The sequence below is a fragment of the Chroicocephalus ridibundus genome, chromosome 3 (assembly GCF_963924245.1).
Source record: "Chroicocephalus ridibundus chromosome 3, bChrRid1.1, whole genome shotgun sequence".
Taxonomy (NCBI): Eukaryota; Metazoa; Chordata; class Aves; order Charadriiformes; family Laridae; genus Chroicocephalus; species Chroicocephalus ridibundus.
Window position 1 is genome coordinate 98,785,442 of NC_086286.1, and position 21,583 is coordinate 98,807,024.

Consider the following 21,583-nt stretch of genomic DNA (forward strand, 5'->3'; position numbering starts at 1 on the left):
ACTCCCTAGTCACAATTTGTTGTGATCTTGCTGAGGGGCAGTATTGCAGTGGGCACTGAGGGGAATAGTTAATGATGAACATTTTTATATGTTTAATTTGGACTGAATGTATCGCATTTGAAACAATAAAGGCTGTAATTTCTCTGAATTCTGTAACTCTTGAAATGACAGGCTGGAAAACACAATGCAAGAGAGAAACTGCATGTCTTTTTGTCTTGAAGCTAAGGCACATCGAGGACAGGGAGGTGATTCAAGACAAAGAGAATTGACTTGATAAAACTTGAGATTAGAAATGTTAGATATTAGGGACTTAAATTATAGTAGGCAAAGGTTTTAAAATGTGGATTTTTTCACATTTACATTCAATACAGACACTTATATTCCTCTTTTATACATAAAAGGATAAGTTAAGGGCAATGAGTTCAATGATTTTGTCTTAATCCATGTCTTTCATTTTACCCAAAGGGATATTTAAACTTTGTTTTAAAATATGTATTAAGTCAGCCCCCACAAGCACTACTATGAATAAGCTTTTGCCAGAATATATATAAATCTCAAGAAACTGGATATGCAATACTTCAGGCATAACATTTTACTCTAATCTGAACCTGCCTGGGCTGGATCAAAATGTAAATGCTTGACACAAGTGTAGTGAGATATTATTATAGTCAATGTTTTTGTCTCTTGATGTGCATTTGCCTGTGTACACACCATGCTCAGATACACAGTCTTAGATATGCATGCAGAAGTCTAATACAGGAATATTTACACTTCGTATTTTTTTCTTTATAGACAGAATTAATTATAAACAGACTTTTTTTCCCTTTTATTAAGGTTTATCACACTCAGTGGGTTACTCACCAATGTTTTAGAAGGACTCCTTTTGACTGTGGAAGCAATATTACTGATTCTTGTTTATTGCAGAATTTAAAGTTTTCCACTATACCCTGGGACTTCCCATCCAGCAGGGCCTATATTCCTAGATTTCTGTACATCAGTACTAGTAAGACAATGAACACCGACTAGTACTGCTGCTATACTGATCCAGTGACACAAAAATATCTATGTTTGTATATTATTACAATTTTTCTGTCACTTTGTTTTTCTTGTTGCCAAAGGGAAATTTCCTATGTGCTCGTACAACTGAGAAGAGTAGAGTTACTGTCTTAGGTTGTATGTCTCCCATAGTTGGATACTTTCTGTGAGTTCCCTTTTTCTTTTGAAGTCTTGATCAAATGTTGAGTTTGCAGCATATATGTAACACATATCATCAGCCCTGCAGAGAATTGACAGAGAGAAATAATATTGTCTGAGGTTCTTTTCCAATGTAGGTCTTAGAGCTATCATATTTTGTTGCCTATTCTATGGTTACTGATATTTTAATTTGATAATTATATTTTTAAAGACCTGAAGAAATAATTAAAGTTTGGGAGAAGTAGGTTACAGGCTTTCCCTCCTTCTCCAATATTTTTTTCTATTTCATCAAGTCATGTGTTCTCCGACACACTACATTTACTTCCTGTCCAGGAGAAACCTAAAACACACTTGTCACTCATTTTGTTGTAATCTAGAATATCTACATTAAAGTTATTATTAAAATATATATTTCTCCTTATCATATATTTTGGATTTATTTTGATTGTAATAGATGTACATGCATTAAACTTGCAGGAATGCACTCAGTGTTGAAAGCCTCATGTTGCCTTTTGACTTTTCTGCTCTGTGTTCCACCATTTGACATGACATAGGGCTTTGTTTTTTTTGTCATTCAGAGGAAAACCCTGTTACCTCTTTGGCACTGTACTGCCACCATACAGTACCACATATATATATAGCACTGTGGTTAACACTGGCCATTAAAGAAAAGATTAAGTAGACCATTGCACACAACAGATTCTGTGCTTGACTTTCATCATATAGACTGCCAAAAAACCTCTTCAATTCCACTTATGAACTTATTAATGACGAGCAATAATTTCAGTGCATATTACTGATGTACAATCCAATCCTCTTCTTACTGTTTTCAGAAGGTCCAGATTGAGTTTTATGATATATGTTTTCTATTATCAATGATATTGTATTTCTCTTACTAGTATAGTAATTATTATGGAAATACAATTGAGTCTGTTCAAGCCTCATGTCAAGAAAGGGATTTCTAATGAGTAATTTAGGTTAATGATACAGATTACAGAATTATCATTTACAGAAAAGTGTCCAGCTCACCAATTATAAATTAGGGTTAAATAGGTCCACTATAAAGGACCTTGACCAATAAAGTTACTAAAGGGATTATTTCTACAGGTGATCTATGATTATTTTTTTTTTATTATTATTAATATTATTTGAAAACTTCTACAATAGGGAAATCTTGTTCTGGAACAGACTGCCCTTTCATTTTTCCAAAGGGTATCGATAAAACCAGCAGCAATATTTGTTTCTAGCAGGAGGGACCTCACTCCATGACCCAATAGTGTCTTATCTGTCTGTTTTCTCTAAACATAGTTTAGACGTGAAGAGAGAAAAATAACATTTAAATAACAGCATAAACCAAGTAAATCATTTAGGCTAGAAGAGACTTCTAGTGGTTACCCAGTCCAATCCCATGCTGAGAGCAGGATTAACTTAGATCAGACTGCTCAGGACCTTGTCCAGCTGTGTTTTGAAGCACGCATCTAAAGGATTTATCTAAAGCCTATTCCTTCTGATGTAGATACCTGATTTAAAAGTTACAGATACATCCATGAGACTCAATCTTCGCTCAGTTTATCTCTCTTTCAAAATTCCTAATTTCATTTTAGCTCGAACCTGGCAACAGACTTCAATTAACTTCACATCTTCAACAGGATTTCATGGCAATCTATTAAATTAAATTTTCAAAGTGTCATGAGCCTATCCCTTCCTTATTTTCATATGTAGTAATTAATATAACTTTCCAAGGAAGGAGATGAATAAGAACAGAACTATGAAGCCAGTAGAAATTAGTTTCCCATATCTATTGCTTCCAGATTAAAAGCAGATTCCCTTAGAGTGGACGTAGTTTCTCTGCATAAAACAACTATCAATCAGATAACAAACACTGTTATTTATACCAGTGTTGAAACTACACCGTTCATAGAGATATTTTTCCAGAACTAATCTCAGCCTCTCAACTTGTAGTGTAGATGTATCATCAGGCTGTCTTCTCCATCCTGTAACCTGCACAGATCTTCTTTTCCCTAACATCAGACCCCACATCCAAGCGAAGTAAAGACAGTGCAGACCAGGGTAGGGGGTTTGTTACATTCAGTATACAGTTACGGGTAAAAGGGAGCACACCACATATCCAATGATAACAGCTGTTTATTGGTCCTGTTAACTTTTTCATAGTTGAAGAGTCCGGATTGTCTAGCACAGGAAAACCTCAGGAATAAAATGGGAAGAACTGTTGCACAAACCAGCTGCTGCGTCCTGAGGCCTTTATCAGGGGAGTGAGGTGTTTGTGGTGGGGATCTCCCCCAGTCTAGGGTCCACCCGTCCCTATGTTTGTGCACTGGAACAGGTTGGCCAGGGAAGTGGTTGAGTCATCATCCCTGGGGGTGTTCAAAAGACACGTAGATGTAGTACTGAGGGACATGGTTTAGTGGTAACTTGGCAGTGCTAGGTTAATGGTTGGACTTGATGATCGTAAAGGTCTCTTCCAACCAAAATGATTCTATGATTCTATGAGTTCCCTGTCGCTGTCCTCTTCCTTATCCCAGGCTGCCAGCTGCAGCCTAGCCATGACGTGCAGCCCCCCAGCCACAGGCACACAAAGGGCTGTGGTTTGTCAGGCAGTGACTGCACCAGTGGGCGTCACCCCGTCCCCAGCGGGGTCACCCCGGAGCTGAAGCTGGAGCAGGTGAGGCAGCAGTTGCTGGTCCCAGTGGAGGGGTTAAACCAGCGACACCCAGCTGAGGCCATGGAGAGCCCGAGCCCCTGCACTGCCAGGTCAGCGCACAGCTGGGGCTTCCCCCAGCTGAGGGCAGAAATCTTATTTACAGGGTTACAGTCTCCACCAGCTGCCCTGCCAATCAGGCCTTGTTGCCAGTGAAGAGGCAGAGTTCTTCTGGCTGGACATTTCATAGTGAGACAGCAACCCAGGGATGAAAATCTTGACTGTAGAATGAGGGGACTGAATATTAATTACTTCAGCATTCATCTTACATCAGCCTCTACTCTTCCCTTCACCTTGCCGTACTCTTTAAGAAGGAGGCACATTGTAAGAAGTCGGTAAGAAAGTATTAAGAAGGTTTAAACATGTCTCCACTGAATACACTTTGAAGAAAGTGCCTTTAGCAGTCAGCTAGCAAGGGTTTTTTGAAAAAGAAACCTTAAAGTATATTTCTCAAGGATCCTTAGTGGTCAAGATTACCTACCTTTACATCCACAAGGTTTTTGTTCATCAACAACAGGTTTTGTCCTGCTTTGCTCCACATCCATGCAGCAGAAGTTATAAAAAGCTACCTTTATTATTTTGTAGTGTTTTACCCTCTTTGGAAGGATGTAACTAAGCAAAATGGAAAGTCATTGAGAAGGCACAACGGGTATTCTGTTGAGCAACGTCAAGATTTCTCTGCACCTTTTCCATAGCATGCACTTCACAGTGCACTGGTAGGTATATAAATATAAATAATATCATGCAACACATAAAAAGGCAGACGATACCTGACACTGTGTATTGGAATAAGGAATGATGGGAGCAATTAGACAGGATGGTAAAATAGAAGAGAAGTTAAACTAATTTTTTGCATCTGTCTTTACTATCAAGGGCTACAGGGAAATCACTCTTCCAAGGGCAATTTTCATGGGAAATTATACTACGGCCTTAACAAAATGATAGCCTCCAAGGAGGAAGTTATAGAGCAACTTTAAAAACTTAAGTGTAGTAAATCACTAAAATCAGATAATATTCATCTGAGGGTTGTGAAGGAAATTAAGTGTGAAATAGAGAAGTTACTGGCAAAGGTATGCAGCATATAATTAAAAAAGGAACTAATCCACAGGCTAAAAAGTCACTATGATGGTTCTTGGCTTTGGAAAAATCTACTCTTTGTAGAGTTTTTACATCATAATGCCTAGGGAAACCCCCGAGTAGCATAAGTACTTGGGACCGAGAGTACTCTTCTACTAAAGCAGTCCTTTACCACATGGTGTACACCACATACAGCTTCATTAAGTTCACGATACTGTAAAGATATTGAAAATATAACCCTAAAAAGAGAAAGTAACCCAATAAAAAAATAATTCATTTGAAGGCTTCTGGCTGTGTAACACAGTAGGAGAACATACCAAATTTTATAAAATGAAAATGTAATCTTCTATATCAAATTCAAAAGCATTTATCTATCAGTACAAGAGAGAAATAATAACAAAACAAAACAAAAAGCTTGTTTAAAACAAATCATTAGTTAAAAAAATCAAAACTACTGATCCACAGTTGACGATGAATCACAGTTGAGACATCTTTTTGGAAAAAACAGATAATTTGATGAAAAATGCATTTCCATAGTCTTTGAAATATTCAAAAGTTCAGGCTATAACCCCTGTATGGTTTTAGCCATATTTTATGTTTGGAGATTCTTTGTCTTAGTCTCCAAATCCAAATTAGCCCTTTTAACATAATACTTTAAGAGTTTTTATAATCTTCCAGTGCTTGGAAAAAGATTTAGGTTTCCTCTTCTGACATCCACTTCTATGGATTTGAATACCACCTTTGTATCAGATTATCCTATGAAATCATCAATATGTCATTTTAGCATGGATCTTCCACAGTCTGACAGACACTGTTGTTCTTTCTATATACTCCTTCTTTTTTCATACCTCAAATATAGAGATTACAGCTATATTCTGTCCCTTTTTTTGTCTTACAGAACATTAAAATATTTCCTAAGCTTTAGTGCATTAGCACAAATGATTTTAAAAGTCTTCTGAATATATTCTCCTGTGGTAGCTAAAACACCATCCTGGCAAGTCCTGTTTCAAGTTCCCTCAATCAGAAAAGGGATCTGAGGACAAAAGCATGATTCAATTTGGGATTCAGACACCCTCATAAGGTTGACTAAAAGTGTATGTTTTATAGGCCTTTTATAGTCAGTAAAGACCAAAGACCAAGCCATTAAAAGCAAGACTCAATTCCCGAAACAATGCCACCTCAAGCCCTTTGAACTTGGCTAGGGGGGCCCACCTGGCTTCCATCTGTCTGTCTAGAAGAGCAGGGAACAACCTAGTGGCACCAGAAGCCTATGCTAAAACAAATGAACTGAGACATAAAATCAATATTTTTTTTTCACTAGATCTCCATGTTTAAAATAGAAATTTAAACAAGAAAGCGTTGCTAAAGACACTTACATTGAGGCTATTAGTCTCAAACTGAGTTCCAATATTGATCTTTCATTTCCAATAAACATTTTTAGCTCTGGAGTATTTTACAAAGGAAAATGCACTGTGGTTTCTCTTTAATTTTTTTTTTAATTACACCTAGGTCTACTCTGCTATTTCTGTTTCTGCTATGACTACATCATAAAATATGACATCAAAATAGGTGTTGTACCAGAGGCCTGCATACAATGCATATGACCGGTCAGTTGCATTTAAAAAACATACTCCCCAAATAACCAGTTAAGCAAAGGAAGTAAACAAAAAATACCCCAAACAAAAAAAAACAAACAAAGAAACAAACAAAAAAACAGAAACCCATCAAAACCCCACAACCGATTCTTCACAAAACAGAAGTGATGCAACTTAAAAATGTTAAGGGGAGTTTGGAATGTGGCCGGCTTCCCCAGCTGCTCCAGTCCAGGTCTCCCTCCTGCCTGGCCGTCAGAGCCCAGCCCAGTGCCCTGGGAACCTGGAGTCTCTGCCAGGTCTCTCAGAAGGCTGAGGGATGTGTCTGCCTTTTCCATGTGTGCAGGTTCAATCCATAGTGAAGACGTGCACATATCTCAGAGAAACACACAGACAGACAGGCACAGAGGACACTGACATGGCTGGTCACAGAAATTGCCACTAACAAGGTAGCGCTTTCAACAGCAACTGCTTTCAGCTGTGTTTATGTATACATAAACACAGACAGCCAAGTCCCCTCCTCCTTTTCAGTTGGCAGAGACAGAATGTCACCAGTGCAGGCGCAACACTCCAGTTTCACAAGCGCGCACGTATTCAAGGATCCCTTAATTGCTACCCTTATGTCCAGCTGGCACCCCTGCCCAGACCCCAAACCCTCTTACCTGGCCCACAGGTCCCCTACTCACCGGCCGGTCCATCTCGGTGCTCACTAGCCAACACAGCACTCAAGTGTCCCTAAGCATACCAGCACAGACCATTGCCCGTTACCCCGGCCTAACCGGAGTCAAAGTTAACCTTTCTGGAAGTTGTGCCTTTAAGTTTCCTCCTAGACCATTAATTAGTGTAACTGGCAGACTGGCAGGGTTTGTTTCCTGTCTTTGTCTCCATGTTTGTTCTGTCAGGTCTGGATCTGTATATTTCGTTTCTACCTAAATCAGAGTCATTGCCAAAGGAATGAAAGCTGACAATGTGAACTGACATCAGCTTTTAGAAAGGCCTCTAGCAATGATTCTAGGAAGTGCAGATGAATAAACCTAACTCTACAAGGAAACATAATAGATGCTATAATAAAGAATAGTATCAGTAGATGCATGAATAAACGTGATCTAATGCGAAGATCAATACTGCTTTCGTGAAGGAAAGTCATGCTTCACAAATCTATTAATGTTCTCGAAGAAGTAAATGATGATATTGATCAATCAATATTGAATAATTACATTTTTTTAAAAAAGAAAAATTGCTTCATTACAGGGGATTAACAACAATAGAAATGATTATTGAATAGATTCATAGTTGGTTAAGAGGAATATAGAGACCTGAACAGAAGAATAGCTGCACAAGGGTGAGAAGTTACCATTCACTCATGAATGATTTGAAAATTATGTAGATGTAAAGTCTGCGACTGTTAAAAAACTATTCAATATAGAAAATCTAAAGATACCTATGAAGAGCTGTAGAATGATCCCATGACACCTAAGTACCTGGGTAATGAAATGTCTGACGATATTTAGAGTTGGCATAAAGAATTGTATATGAGGAAAACCCAATTCCAATTATACATACATGATGAACTGACTTAGTAACATTCAGACATGAGTCCTTCTACCCATTATGATTAGGTCTCTCAGGGTCAAAAGTCACAAGTAGCCCAAAAAGCAAGCAGAATTTCAGAAATTACTACAAATGGAATGGGAATTAAGATTTAACATGACATTATATAACTGTTTGATGCTGTGGTAATCCACATCTTTGGTATGGGCTATAGTTTATGTCACCACCTCTCAGAAAGGATGTAATAGAAATAGAAGAGGTAAGGAGAAAAATGCAAGGATGGGGAAAATCAAAAGAGTTCCTAGATGACAAAATAGACTGTAGCCCAGTAAATATGGTTTCTGACCCAGCAGTGCGCCATCTCAGACTCACTGGGGCCTAAGCTGGGTGTCACTGGTTTAATCCCTGTGTCGGCCCCAAGGACTGCTGCCTCCCCTGCTCCACCTTCAGCTCTAGGGTGACCCCACTGGGGACGGGGTCGCCAGCGCAGTCACTGCCTGACACACCATAGCTCTTTGTATGCCTGGGGCTGATGGGGCTGGTGGTCACAACCAGGCTGCAGCTGGGAGAAGGGAGAGGGCTGTCTCCTTGGTCTCGTTGTTGAGGTGTGGCGGGTTAACCTTGGTTGCTTGCCAGGCCCTCACCCAGACAGTCACTCACTCTCCTTCCTCAACAGGACAGTTTGAGAAGATGGAAAAGCTTGTGGGTCAAGATAAAGACAGAGAGATCACTTACAGTCACAGACAAAACAGACTCTAGTTGGGGAAAATTTATTTAATTTGTGGCCTATTTACAGTATGTGTATAAGATGGCACACCGCATTCTTCTGAAACTAAAACTGAGTTACATTAAAATATTTTGGTAGGCTGTTTCATCCAGAGAAAGAAAAAGTTATTTTCAGTTGGATGCAGATTCAGTGTTTAGTCAGTGATTCAGCTTCTGTACCAGAAAACGAGGTGGTCCCACAGTCTTACATAAAAGAAGAATCTATTATTTTTTAACAAAACCATATATATGGAAATCATGTTTTGTCTAACACAAAAGAGCATGTAGCATCAGTCCAGTGAATAATATATGTTAGGTTCCAATAGAAAAAAGGACATATAAATCACTACTAACTTACAGAAATAGAAGTCCTGTCAGGCTTTTATGGGCTACATAATTATATTCTGGTGTCTTATTAACGTATTCTCCAACATTAAGTACTTACAAAGAATTTGGTTTGGGAAGAAAACTACATAATATACATGTCCATGACTTTATTGTATGTCGTACATTCCAGATCTCTATCCAATTTACCTTCAAAATCAACATAGAATTGTTTTCCTGCTTAAAGCTCATTTCTAAGAATGAAAATATGTACTGTATATTGTATAATGAAATATATTGTCATATTTCATAGAATCCAATTCATGTTCGTATATATAAAACTAGGTAGTATACTTTATGTCTGGTTTTGAAATTTGCCTCCAATTGCACATGCCATGTCATAGCCTCCTGTTTATACATATAGATGAGGTATCTTACTGCCATCCTGTATATGTTATTTACTCCCTAGCTGGGATTCACCTGACCTCCATAAGGTAGAACTCTAACACAGGTTGAATGAATCATCCCTTAGAGGTACCTTTTTCTTTGTAAAGAGTACGGAGAAATACTTGCTCTATACTGTAGACGTAAAAGCTATGATGCTATGAAAGAGCATATGAGTCCTGACACGTGTACCATAATTCCTTCACAGGGCTGTGAAGCAGACTTACTCTTGCTACAAAGAGATGGACTCTCATCTCATTTTAAATGCCATCAAAAATGTTTTTTATTCCTCAGTGAACACTGCTAAGCTTCCTTCCAATTTTCTTTTTAAGTAGGTTTTTTGTTTCTTTGTTCTGTTTTGTTGGTTTGTGGGGTTTTTTTGTTTTTTTTTTTTTAAAGCAGTGTACAAATATCACTGAAAGGATGGCTAGATTCCATTTCTTGCTTGTTTTTTAACTGAGAAAATAAAGGTTTAAATTAGTATGCAAGAGGAATACAGGCCTGGAGTTATGCCTATACAAATGCTGCATGTGTAAGGAACTAAGTGTATGTTTTGTTATAGCTGCTCTATTGAGATTCAATCTAGATATGGCAAATTCATTTAACCTGGAAAAGAGATGGTTTTGACAAAATCAAGAAGACAGAGCCAGGCTCTTCACAGTGGTGCATGGTAGGAAGCTGACAGACAATGGACATAAATTGAAAAGAGAGAGGTTCAGATTGGATATAAAGAAAAGCTCTTTCCCTATGAAGACAGCCCAGTAATGGAGCAGATTGCCCAGAGAGGCTGTGAAGACTCCATCCCCGGTTTTCAAGACCCAGTGGTATAAAGTTTTGAGCAACCTGGTCTGACCCCATAGCTGACCCTGCTTTGAGCAGGAGGTTGAAGAAGAGACCTCCTGAGGTCACATCCGTCCTGAATTATTCTATGATCCAATTCTATGATTATACTTAAAGGTAACATTAGTTTTTTATGTAATTCTTTATTTAGCTTTAGTTGAAATGGCTAGAGATTGAGCTTTTCATGGAATCATAGAATGGTTTGGGTTGGAAGGGACCTTAAAGATCATCTAGCTCCAACCCCCCTGCTGTGGGCAAGGACACCTCCCATTAGACCAGGTTGCTCAAAGCCCCATCCATCCATCCAGAACTCTGGGCAACCTGTTCCTGTGTCTCACCAGCCTCAGAGTAAAGAATTTCTTCCTAATATCTAATCTAAATCTACCCTCTTGCAGTTTAAAACCATTACCCCAGGTCCTATCATTACACTCCATGATAAAGAGTCCCTCCCCACCTTTCCTGTAGGCCCCCTTTAGGTACTAGAAGACTGCTATAAAGTATCCCTGAAGCCTTCTCTTCTCCAGGCTGAAGAGCCCCAACTTTTTCAGCCTGTCCTCACAGGAGAGGTGCTCCAGCCCTCTGATCATCTTCATGGCCCTCCTCTGGACCCACTCGAACAGTTCCCTGTCCTTCTTATGTTGGGGGCTCCAGAGGTGGGCACAGTATTTCAGGTGGGGTCTCAACAGAGTGGAGTAGAGGGGGAGAATCACCTCCATCGACCTGCTGGCCACGCTTCTTTTGTTGCAGCCCAGGATGCCGTTGGCTTTCTGGGAATATATTTGCAAATGTATATCCTCAAAAATCAATGCTGTTGCATAAAACTCTTGGTCTAATAATATGGGAAGATACTAGAAAGGAGCCCAGACATTTAGAGCTAAAATCTGTATTTCATATTGCTATTTTTTCTTTGAATTTTTTTGTATACTTTGTAATTCTCTATTTATCAGCCCCTTGCATCTCAACAGTTCTCTAAACAGGCTTTCCCAAGTACTTATTTTATACACACACATATATATTTGGTGTTCTATTGATTTATTTATCTCCTGTATCTTTTGCATTTAACAGATAGAAACTAGCGTTTACTGTTTTCCCTAAATTTTCCTGAACGCTATATATTTTATAGTCTTCCATCAAATGTATTACATTTTTCAAAAGTTCCAAAGAATGCATCTGAGATATGAGAACTAAAAGTGATGTTTTAACTCTGTAGTATTGAGTTGAATTGTCTGCTTCTTGATGATTCCTTCATAAAAGCACAAAAAGCTCTAGGCCTATCCCCTCCAAAAAAAAATTGTTTTAAGAATTTTACAGAACACAGGAAATAGAGAGCTTAATTCCTCCATTTTTTAAAGGCATTTACATAGGCTCAAAGTACATGTAAAAGACTGACAAAATAAATACAGTAGTATTTTCTATTTACTTTTCCCTTCTTCGAGATGTTCAGATGTGCAGAAGACTAGGGAATCACGCCAAAAGTTCCTAATCTGTAAAATTTATGTTCCAGTTTCACAAAGAATGGAAGATCCATGAAAAGGTACTTTTTTTTTTCCTTTGGAATTATTTCTGAGTGCTAACATTCATTTTTACATTGTAACTTGAATAATCAGCTTCTTTAAGCAAAAAGTTTTATGTAACCTGGACATAAACCGAACAGGTCAATATTATAGTCCTCTTACCCAACCAAATAAACACTACATAAATGCTCCTTAGCTAGTGGTGATCTATACCTAAAAGAGATCTGTACCATAGTGTTGGCTGTCATTCTGCAAATCCTTATTCAAAGATATTCAGGGAATATAAGCTACGTCCCAGGTAAAAGTGGCTGAAGAGGTTTTTTCTACTTTGATTTGTAGGCTGAGAGATTTCATTCATTAAATTTGCATCAATAGGTTTTGCTGCTGGTTGAATATCATTTGCAAATTAAGAAATCATTGTTGAAAGTATTAGGGAGACTGGAGCTTTTTGAAAGGGATTTTTAAATTAAGTACCACCTAAAAATATATAAATGAAAATGTTTCATAGTTTTTTCTCTCATACTCTTCTTTCCTTTCTGGTGTCTCTCACAATGCAACAGATGTTTTGCATAATCATGCTACAAAGAATAAATACATGAAAAAAAATAAAACAACAAAACCCTGCTTTTCTACATTTTTCCCCAGTAGGCATTCTAATTGCTTTCATGAGGCACTAATTAAAAATGAGCTTTTTTTTCAGCATCAGATATGTGGGGTTTGTTGATATTCTTAGCACAGTAATGGATAGCTATGCTCTTCTAAGCTCCCCTTCAGCTGACATTTAAAGTAGAGGCAATTCCTATTTATGTCAACTACCACTGCCAGTCGTGTGGGAATAAATGATACACACTTGTTGTTAGGCAGAATGGCTATGCTGCTGTTAATATTTGTAATCTGCAGTGCATAAGACTGTTAGCCTCTTCTCAGCGAATGCAGAAAGCAATTCCTTATCAGCATTCAATATAAAAACATAGGAAAGAAGGCATTATGAAAAGTAGCTGCATTGAGTTTCAACTACTAAAGACAGCTGAGTCCATCAGCTTTTGGGGTACCAGTAGAGTTGACAGTAAAATATTGATGATGTGTGAAAATATATCTCATTGTCAAGCATTTATATTAATAAATTACAGATAATATCTGTTTAGTCTTTACATCATGCATAGAAACGATACAATATAATAATCTAAAATACGGATGGTTTGGAACCCTAGAATATTGACGATATGAAGACAGTTTTATCTAATTAGAAAATCGAAAAGATTTATAATTATCTTTAATTTTTTCCTTTTGTAGATCAGGCTAATAAAAAGTCATGGATTGACTTCTAAGAAAGGGCTGGTCTTTTCTGTACAAAGGAGTAACAGTTTTCAAATTTTTTTGCTATATCTTGCATTCGTCTGTACACCAGGTCCAATAACAATGTAGAGGTAACTAGCACTCACTTTCACCAAAAGAAAGGAAGGAAGGAAGGAAGGAAGGAAGGAAGGAAGGAAGGAAGGAAGGAAGGAAGGAAGGAAGGAAAGAAGGAAAGAAAGAAAGAAAGAAAGAAAGAAAGAAAGAAAGAAAGAAAGAAAGAAAGAAAGAAAGAAAGAAAGAAAGAAAGAAAGAAAGAAAGAAAGAAAGAAAGAAAAAGAAAGAAAGAAAGAAAGAAAGAAAGAAAGAAAAAAGAAAAGAAAATGATGAACTGCAGCTCACAAATTCTCACTAGATAATTATCAGATTAATTCAACTAGTAAAAGTTACAGTTTATCATGGGTTTTTTTTATGCCTGGGTAATAGGTAGATTCATAGATCAATGTATCAATAGACAGATAATGCATCACTGAATGATGGAAAGTTTGGCAGGCAGCAATACTAGGAGAAAATGAAATTACAATTCATAAGTATTAGACACACTGATTTTATTTTGTAGAACGGAGGCAGATTAATGTTCCTATTAAAGTCAGATAGGAGTTTATCTTCTTCATTTCATATTTCATAACAAAACAATGCAGCACCTTTTTTTTTTTTTTTTTCCAAGTAAATATGATTTTGCTATCAGGAGGCCCCCAGCTGCATGCTGACGTGGCAGTGCAGGGGTTCAGCCTCTCCATGAGCTGGGTGTCGCTGGTTTAACACCTGCGCTGCGGCCAGTGGCTGCTGCCCCCAGCTTCAGTTCTGGGCGTAACAGGGGAGTGACACCTCTCTCCAGCGCAGTCACTGCCTGACAAACCATAGCCTTTAGTGTGCACGGGACTTGGGGGGCTGGCGGGTGTCACAACTGAGAAAATGAGTAGATGCTTGGAAGAGATTTTTGGTTGGTTTGGTTTTGGTGTAACAGTTTTAACCCTTGTATCCTTAAGACTTGTTTGCGCTAATTTGGACCGTGAGTGTTAGTGTTACTAACTGGACCAGCAATATCTGTTTACTGTATTTTGATGAGACTACTAAAACATTAATTGGACTAACAAAAAATTCTTAGCTCCATATATGATATTTTCCCTTTTGCCCATAGCAAGTTTCTGAGTGCAATGCATCCAATAAAACTGAAAGCTATGAAAGGGGAAAAAAAAATTAATGAGAAATGCATTTTGGCCATTATTGTATTGTTGGCATCGTTCTAGCTATTGTCAACATACGTTTAGAGGAAATAAGAAACTTCAGGGTAGAAGAACTATTGAAATTCTTCATAATAGCAATGTTCACCAGATGTAATGTGTTAGCATGAGAGTAACGTTGAGACTGCAAATTATCCTTCATCTATCTAGAATATTTATTTATGATCAGATCAAATGCTTAATCTGACACGGGTTTCATATTTATATCTTATATATAAATCAACTCTTTTTTTCTTTCTGCCTGGGGATATTCTCACTTTCAGCATTTAGTCAAACAAAAAGCAATTGTAAGCAGCCAGCATCTGCAAATATATCATGGTATTGTCCACCATAGGCAGGAGGCCTTAAGCAGTGGAGCACTGCCTGTATTAGTAAGAGTTGACACAAACTACTGATTCTCACTCATTTTATACTCCCTTCTGGAAAGCTATTTATGTAACCTCCTACATCAGCAGTTCTCAATGAATCATAACAAATATATTTAGCTACCTATGACAACTGTTACTACCAGGATCATGGAGGCTTTGCCACTTTCTCAGTAGCAAAACAGGGTAAGTTACAGCAAGCACATCATTGCTTATTTCTCAACTTAGTAGGCAAGAAAATAACTTCATGAAGTCCAAGAGATCATAAAAGTAAGATGAAGATACAGGGCCCAGTCAAATTTGAATTATGTTTTATTGGACTATTTTGAATTATGTTGAATTATGTTTGAGTTATGTTTTATTTTCACATTCTTTTGTATATCAGACAATACACATGCACATTTACACCATAGTGTTATTTTAATAAATGATACTGCTTAAACCCTCAAATTTATGGTTTTTTACAGAGAAAATTGTATACAGAAGACAGTATAGTCTTCTTTGTAACTTCAGAAAACTGAGTTTTCTTAATTGTGAGAATTCATTTCTTCCAACAAAATGAACTGCATTGATCCAAAACTTAAAATTTAAGTGACGTGGTAGTTGCCTGCATCTACAAATCAGCCTAAAAATAATTTTAAATTGTTATAAGTCTGGATAAGTCTTTAAATTGTTATAAGTCTAGTTTGTACTGAGGTACAAAATAGGAGGTTTTGAACAGTGCTACAAAATGACCTTTTAGTAAAGGTAGAATTTCTTTCATTAACACCCTATAGCCTGGATCTCTGAAGCATCTCTTCTACGTGCTATAGTATACCTTATAGGAGACGAAAAATTAAAATCAAGAGAAAAGCATATGAAAATATGCTTTAGTTCTAACTTTCAATAAAATAGGTGAAGCACCTACACTGGTATTACTGGATACTACTTGGAAATTGTAGACAAGATATTGTGCAAACACATCAGAATCCGACCAGACTCCTAGTTGTCATGTTCACATTGCATGTGTTCCAGTTCAGATTGAAGTTTTTCAAAGGAGATGGTCACTTATTCACTAAATTATACTAAATTGTTTAACAGTGGCATACTGAATTCTGAGATGAAGGAGTGTGGTGCATACTGCTACTGGAAATGAAACAAACAGCTGTTTAATGAGGGTTATTTTTGCAGCACCTGTTTCTGAATCCTCAAAGTAAATGGAAAAATTGGGCTAATGGTTTTGTTTATCAGCCACCTTCCAGGTTTTTGTGTCTGTTCTGAAGATAATGAACTTCTACGGGACTGGTGGGACTGTAAGACATGATAGCACAGCTACAAAGCATATGTTTTAAAAATATGGGAAAAAATGTCTCATTTGTTTTGAGATTTCTTTTGACTTAGATCACTTCCCATATTAAGCGCTTTACTTGAAAATTATTCACTTTTTCAGAATTAAAACACTTTGATCGAAAATAATAGTTGTTTGCAAATAAGTCTACCAACTACACGACCATAAATTAGATACAGTAAATGCAACGACAACAAAAAAAGTAATTACTGGCTTTGTTTTAAAGCATCAAAAACAGTTGGAGACTTTCTCCCTAGGTTACATAATCCTACTTTGCCTATTAATGAACACCTGATGTCCCTCAACTACCCAATTCACACTGTAGAGCCAGAATAAAGAGGACTAATGAAACTGAACTTTGCAGCAAGACTTTCACAGTTTGAGTGTAGCCCATATTTACTTCTGCGGGTGGACAAGGAGAGTCACTGCAGATCTGCAAAAGTGGATCTAAGAAATCATCCAGCAGTCGCCTGTCTCTGACATATGTAAGCAGATCAGAGACATTGTTGTCTTCTCCTTGGCTGAAGAGAAGGAAGGCCAGTGCTGTCTCTTCTGTATGTCATAATGGTCCTGCCAACAGTCTTTTCCACTGAAGCGTTTTTCTTTTGGGCACGAACTTGGTGTAAAGATCCAATGAGAGTCACAAACACAGAAATGTGGGCAGATACGTACAATTATTTTACCTTTTTTTTGTCCCTAATGTGGAAAAGCTGTTGAGGTTAAACAATGCATATCAACTCTTCCAGTTTCTTTAATTTGGAGAGCAACTGTTCATTTCCCAGTAAATTTATTTTAGTAGGATATAACCTGTATTGGGAGCATCCCGTATTATGTATACAGTTTCCTTGGTTGAGTAACATCAGTGTTTTTATAAAGATGTATTTTAATTGTTGTTGTTTGTTAGCTTTTACTGTATGCTTTTTATGCCTAAAATGGAAATGCAAAGCTGATGCAACTAGGGCAAAGTGACATGTGACCTTCTCTAAGGAAGCATTGATGTCCAGGAGAATTTTCCTTTTTCCATTACCTTGAATCAGGCCCCAGATGGACACTTAGAATAAGATTTCAAAGGTCTTTGACTGTTTGCTATCAGCGTAACTTTTTTCTCTTTAACTTTGGCAGTCCCATACCATTTATATTGATTGGACTATATGTGATACAAAAATTGTAGTCTATAATTTATCATTTTGAGCTCTTAAATAGTTTTGAAAATATTTTACAATTACTACAATTGCTTTAGAATTCATGCTCTTTGAAATGCAGAAAGGAATATTCTTTTTCTCACAGCAGATATGTCTGATTCCTTTTATAACTTCAAGGAATATAGTGGCAAGAATTATTTTCTACACAAAAATATCTGACTTAATGATGAGTGACTCATATCCATTCCAAAATAACATAATAAATGTTTATAGGAGTTAGTGTAACTTTGAGCTGCAGCATGTAGTTGCAAACCATCCACTGATCTAATTTATAAATAGATCAAAAATCCCAAATGTTACTTTTTTTTTTTTTCCTTTTGGATCAGATGTTATAAAATAATCATAGAATAGTTTGGGTTGGAAGAGACCTTTACAAGTAATCTAGTCCAGCGCCCTGGCAATGAGCAGGGACGTCTTCAACTCCATCAGATTGCTCAGAGCTCAATCCATCCTGACTTTGAATGTTTCCAGGGATGGAGCATCTACCACCTCACTGGGAAACCTGTTCCAGTATTTCACCACCTTCACTGTAAAAAAACTTTTTCTTTATATCTAGTCTAAATCTTCCCTCTTTAGTTTAAAGCCATTACCCCTCATCCTATTGCAACAGGACCTGCTAAAATGTTTGTTCACATCTTTCCTGTAGGCCCCCTTAAGTACTGAGAGGCCACAATAAGGTCTCCCCAGCTTCTCTCAGCTTGAGAAGGCTCTCTCAGCTTGTCCTCATCAGAGAAGTGCCCAGCCCTCTGATCATTTTTGTGGCCCTCCATTGGACTCGCTCCAACAGGTCCGTGTCTTTCCTGTGCTGAGGACCCCAGAGCTGGATGCAGTACTCCAGGTGGGGTCTCACCAGAGCACAGTAGAGGGGCACAATCACCTCCCTTGACCTGCTGCACACACTACTTTTGATGCAGCCCAGGACACGTTTGGCCCCAATCTTGAATCTAGGATTCAAGAATATACATGTAGGCTGATTTTCAGTACAATTAGGAATATTATAAGCGGTGTACTTACTGAAACAGTCACACTATAATTATGTTAAGTGACTAAGCTTTTCTGTTTTAATGGAATGGTGTCATTCATTACAGGGCTGTTAGGGGGAGAAATTAAGAAGAAAAAGAAATAACCATTTTAAAAAGAAAATGTCAAACAAAAAAATCATAAAATATTTTTTTTTCTAGCTATTCCCCTTTTTTGATCCTATATTCAGAGAATCATAGAATGATTTGGATTGGAAGGGACCTTAAAGATCATCTAGTTCCAACCCCCCTTGCCATCCTGTCCTCCTTCCCTTTTATTTAATTTTTTTTTTCTCATGGAAGGTCATGAGAAGACTTTATAAAGCTAAGAAAACCTAAAAATATAATTTAAAAAAAATAATGTTAGTTTGCTTTACATTTCCATTTGGTAACTTTCTGTTCTTTTTTTTCCCTGTTCCTTCTCTCATGAATCTCTGAAAAATATTCAAAACTTTTTGAATTCTTTGAACAATTCCTTTGGAAAAGCAGTTAGAATTGGTCATCCAGCTTCATTCAGACAATTGACACAAATATTTTTCTCAAAAAATTATGTTTAAATAATATATGAAATCATAAAAGTCTGTGCATTAGTTACCAAGTGACAAAACTCAGGAAGTATAGTGCCCAGAATAAGAAAATGTATACACAAAACTTTTCAAAGTTCATGAATAAATACAACTAAGAAAACTGCATTTGCTGTTTCATTCTCTTATGATTTTCTTCTTCCTGTTTACGTGTGGTTTTTTCTGTGTATAAATTAGTATTAAACCAAAGCACAAACTAGTTATAAAAACGCAGATGAACATATGTGTACACCAACTATCCTTTTTTAATCACTTGAATGGAAGTGGTATTGCTGATATAGTGAAAAAAAATGTAATTATTCCAACTTTTAAGTTGTACGTTTAAAATGGGGGCAAGGGGGAAGGCAAATTTCTAGCAGGTTCCTCTAACAAACAAATACTTTTCCAATAACAAGTTGCTATTCAGTAACCTCTCTCTAAGGAAAAAACAGGCTTCACAATGTGCTGGGAATGTCATCCTATGCCATTCTGACTGCTCAACCTTTTTCCTCCTTGATGAGTTCAAAAGTTTGATAACATTAATTATTTAAAACTCTGAAGTCTTCGGTGAGCTATTATCATCCTTTGCTGTTATATTAAATGTACAGAATGAATGACAGTGGAAGTAATTGGAAAATCTGAGGCTCAGAAAGGTTAAGTGACTTTCCTGAGGTCACAATGAGGATTTTTTTGACCTCTTGACTTGAAGAGCCATATTTAGTTCCTTCTCCAGCTTAATCCAATTAGTAGCTTGATCGTCAGTTCAGCCCAAAGAACAATTATTTTCAGCCATCTGCTTTTATCACATAATAGTTGAACCTGCCTTATACGCTCTGTGGGAGAAGGACTTGAGGTTAGGTGCACGTTTCTCTTTGCGGTGCCCAGAATTTATTAAGGGAATGATAGTGCTTCCCTGCAGAAGAATGAAACAGGCTGGCGCACTTGCATTTTACTGTGCCTGTCCTAGGCAAGTGCCTCAGCCTCCATATGATCTTCAGGAGGAGTCCTGAGTACCTGGATAATGTTTCTCCCCGGCCTCAGCAGCTATAGCTATGGGCATTAAAATAAACTGCTTTGTGCTGCCTCTAAAATAAATGTGCTGTAGTCGTTGGCAGATCCTTGCTTTAAATATACCATCATGAGAGCTTGTCAAAATATGGTGCTTCAATCAATTATGCATTAAATCCAACAATAAAGTGGGTAGTTCTAGGAAGGCATTTACTCCACGTGATTGGGCACACTGCCTACTGAGTTGCAGCTTTTTTGCATATTCCAAACACTGTCAAGAGATTACAATCAGGCTGGTACAGGGAAACATGATGTCAGTAAGGACCGTAGTGCTGCTTTGTTGCGCTACAGTTTTCAACTTATTTTCAAGTAATACATCTGACTCCAGCACAGAGTTTATTAAAAACACTTCATCGGTAACACAGTCTTCTTTCTGACTGAGGATACTACAACACTGGAGTAGCATAAAGAAGAAGAAAAAGGATGTGTAAAAGTATTGAGCTGAGCTCACCTAGGAGTAAGCCTCTGCCTTTGAAGATTAACCTAAATGGCTGTATGAAAAATTCTGGTAAAAATATGCAAGTATTAGAAAGAGTCCTTAATATCCAAAGCATGTTAAAATCCTACAGTTATAGACTGATTTGGGTTGGAAGGGACCTTTAAAGATCATCTAGTCAAACCCCCCTGCCATGGGCAGGGACATTGTTCAACTTTATTAAATCACCTTTATTAATTATTGGTAATTTGCATATTCACAATGCAAACAAGGAATTTTCAAGTCTTAGACATACTCAAAATATAGCATTTTTAGCCAAGTCATTCCTTCCATAAATAAATTATTAGGCTGGAACCTGCCTAACCACCATCTGAAGAAAGTAACTGAAAGGAGCTGTTGTGGGCAACTGCCGTCTGTTGCTAGATGGCTAATGCAACTAGAGCACAGGAGGGCAGCAATGAGGATGTGCTTTTGCAAAGCAAAAGTGCATTGTAGGATTGATATTTCCCAACGTTTTTCAAAGGACAGCCTACCAATTTTGTGAATTTGATGTTTGTCTGTAGTCACATGGAATTGCTGAACTTTGTCTTAACGTAAAGGATATGCTATTGACTGATCGTTATTAACATCACTTAGACTGCTCAATCAATGACTTCATTTATTGTATTCTTTCTGGGTAAAAGTTGCTTTTAACAGCGTAGTGTAATGAATATTCAAACACTTGAGTGATTTTGTTTTGTTGTTCAATAACCATGGATTATCACATAGGGGAGACGTGACAAGCAATGAACAATTAATGTCAAGTGAAAGTCAGCATTGTTTTGTCATTGCATAAAATGCTCCAGATTTTCGCATTTTCTTTATGTCACATGGCACTCCAATGATTTGATACCATGCTAGCATGACTTTAGGATGATTCCAGTATAGGGGAATGGCTTGAAATACACACACTGGCTGAGATACCTGTTCCTCTGCAGTTAGATCTT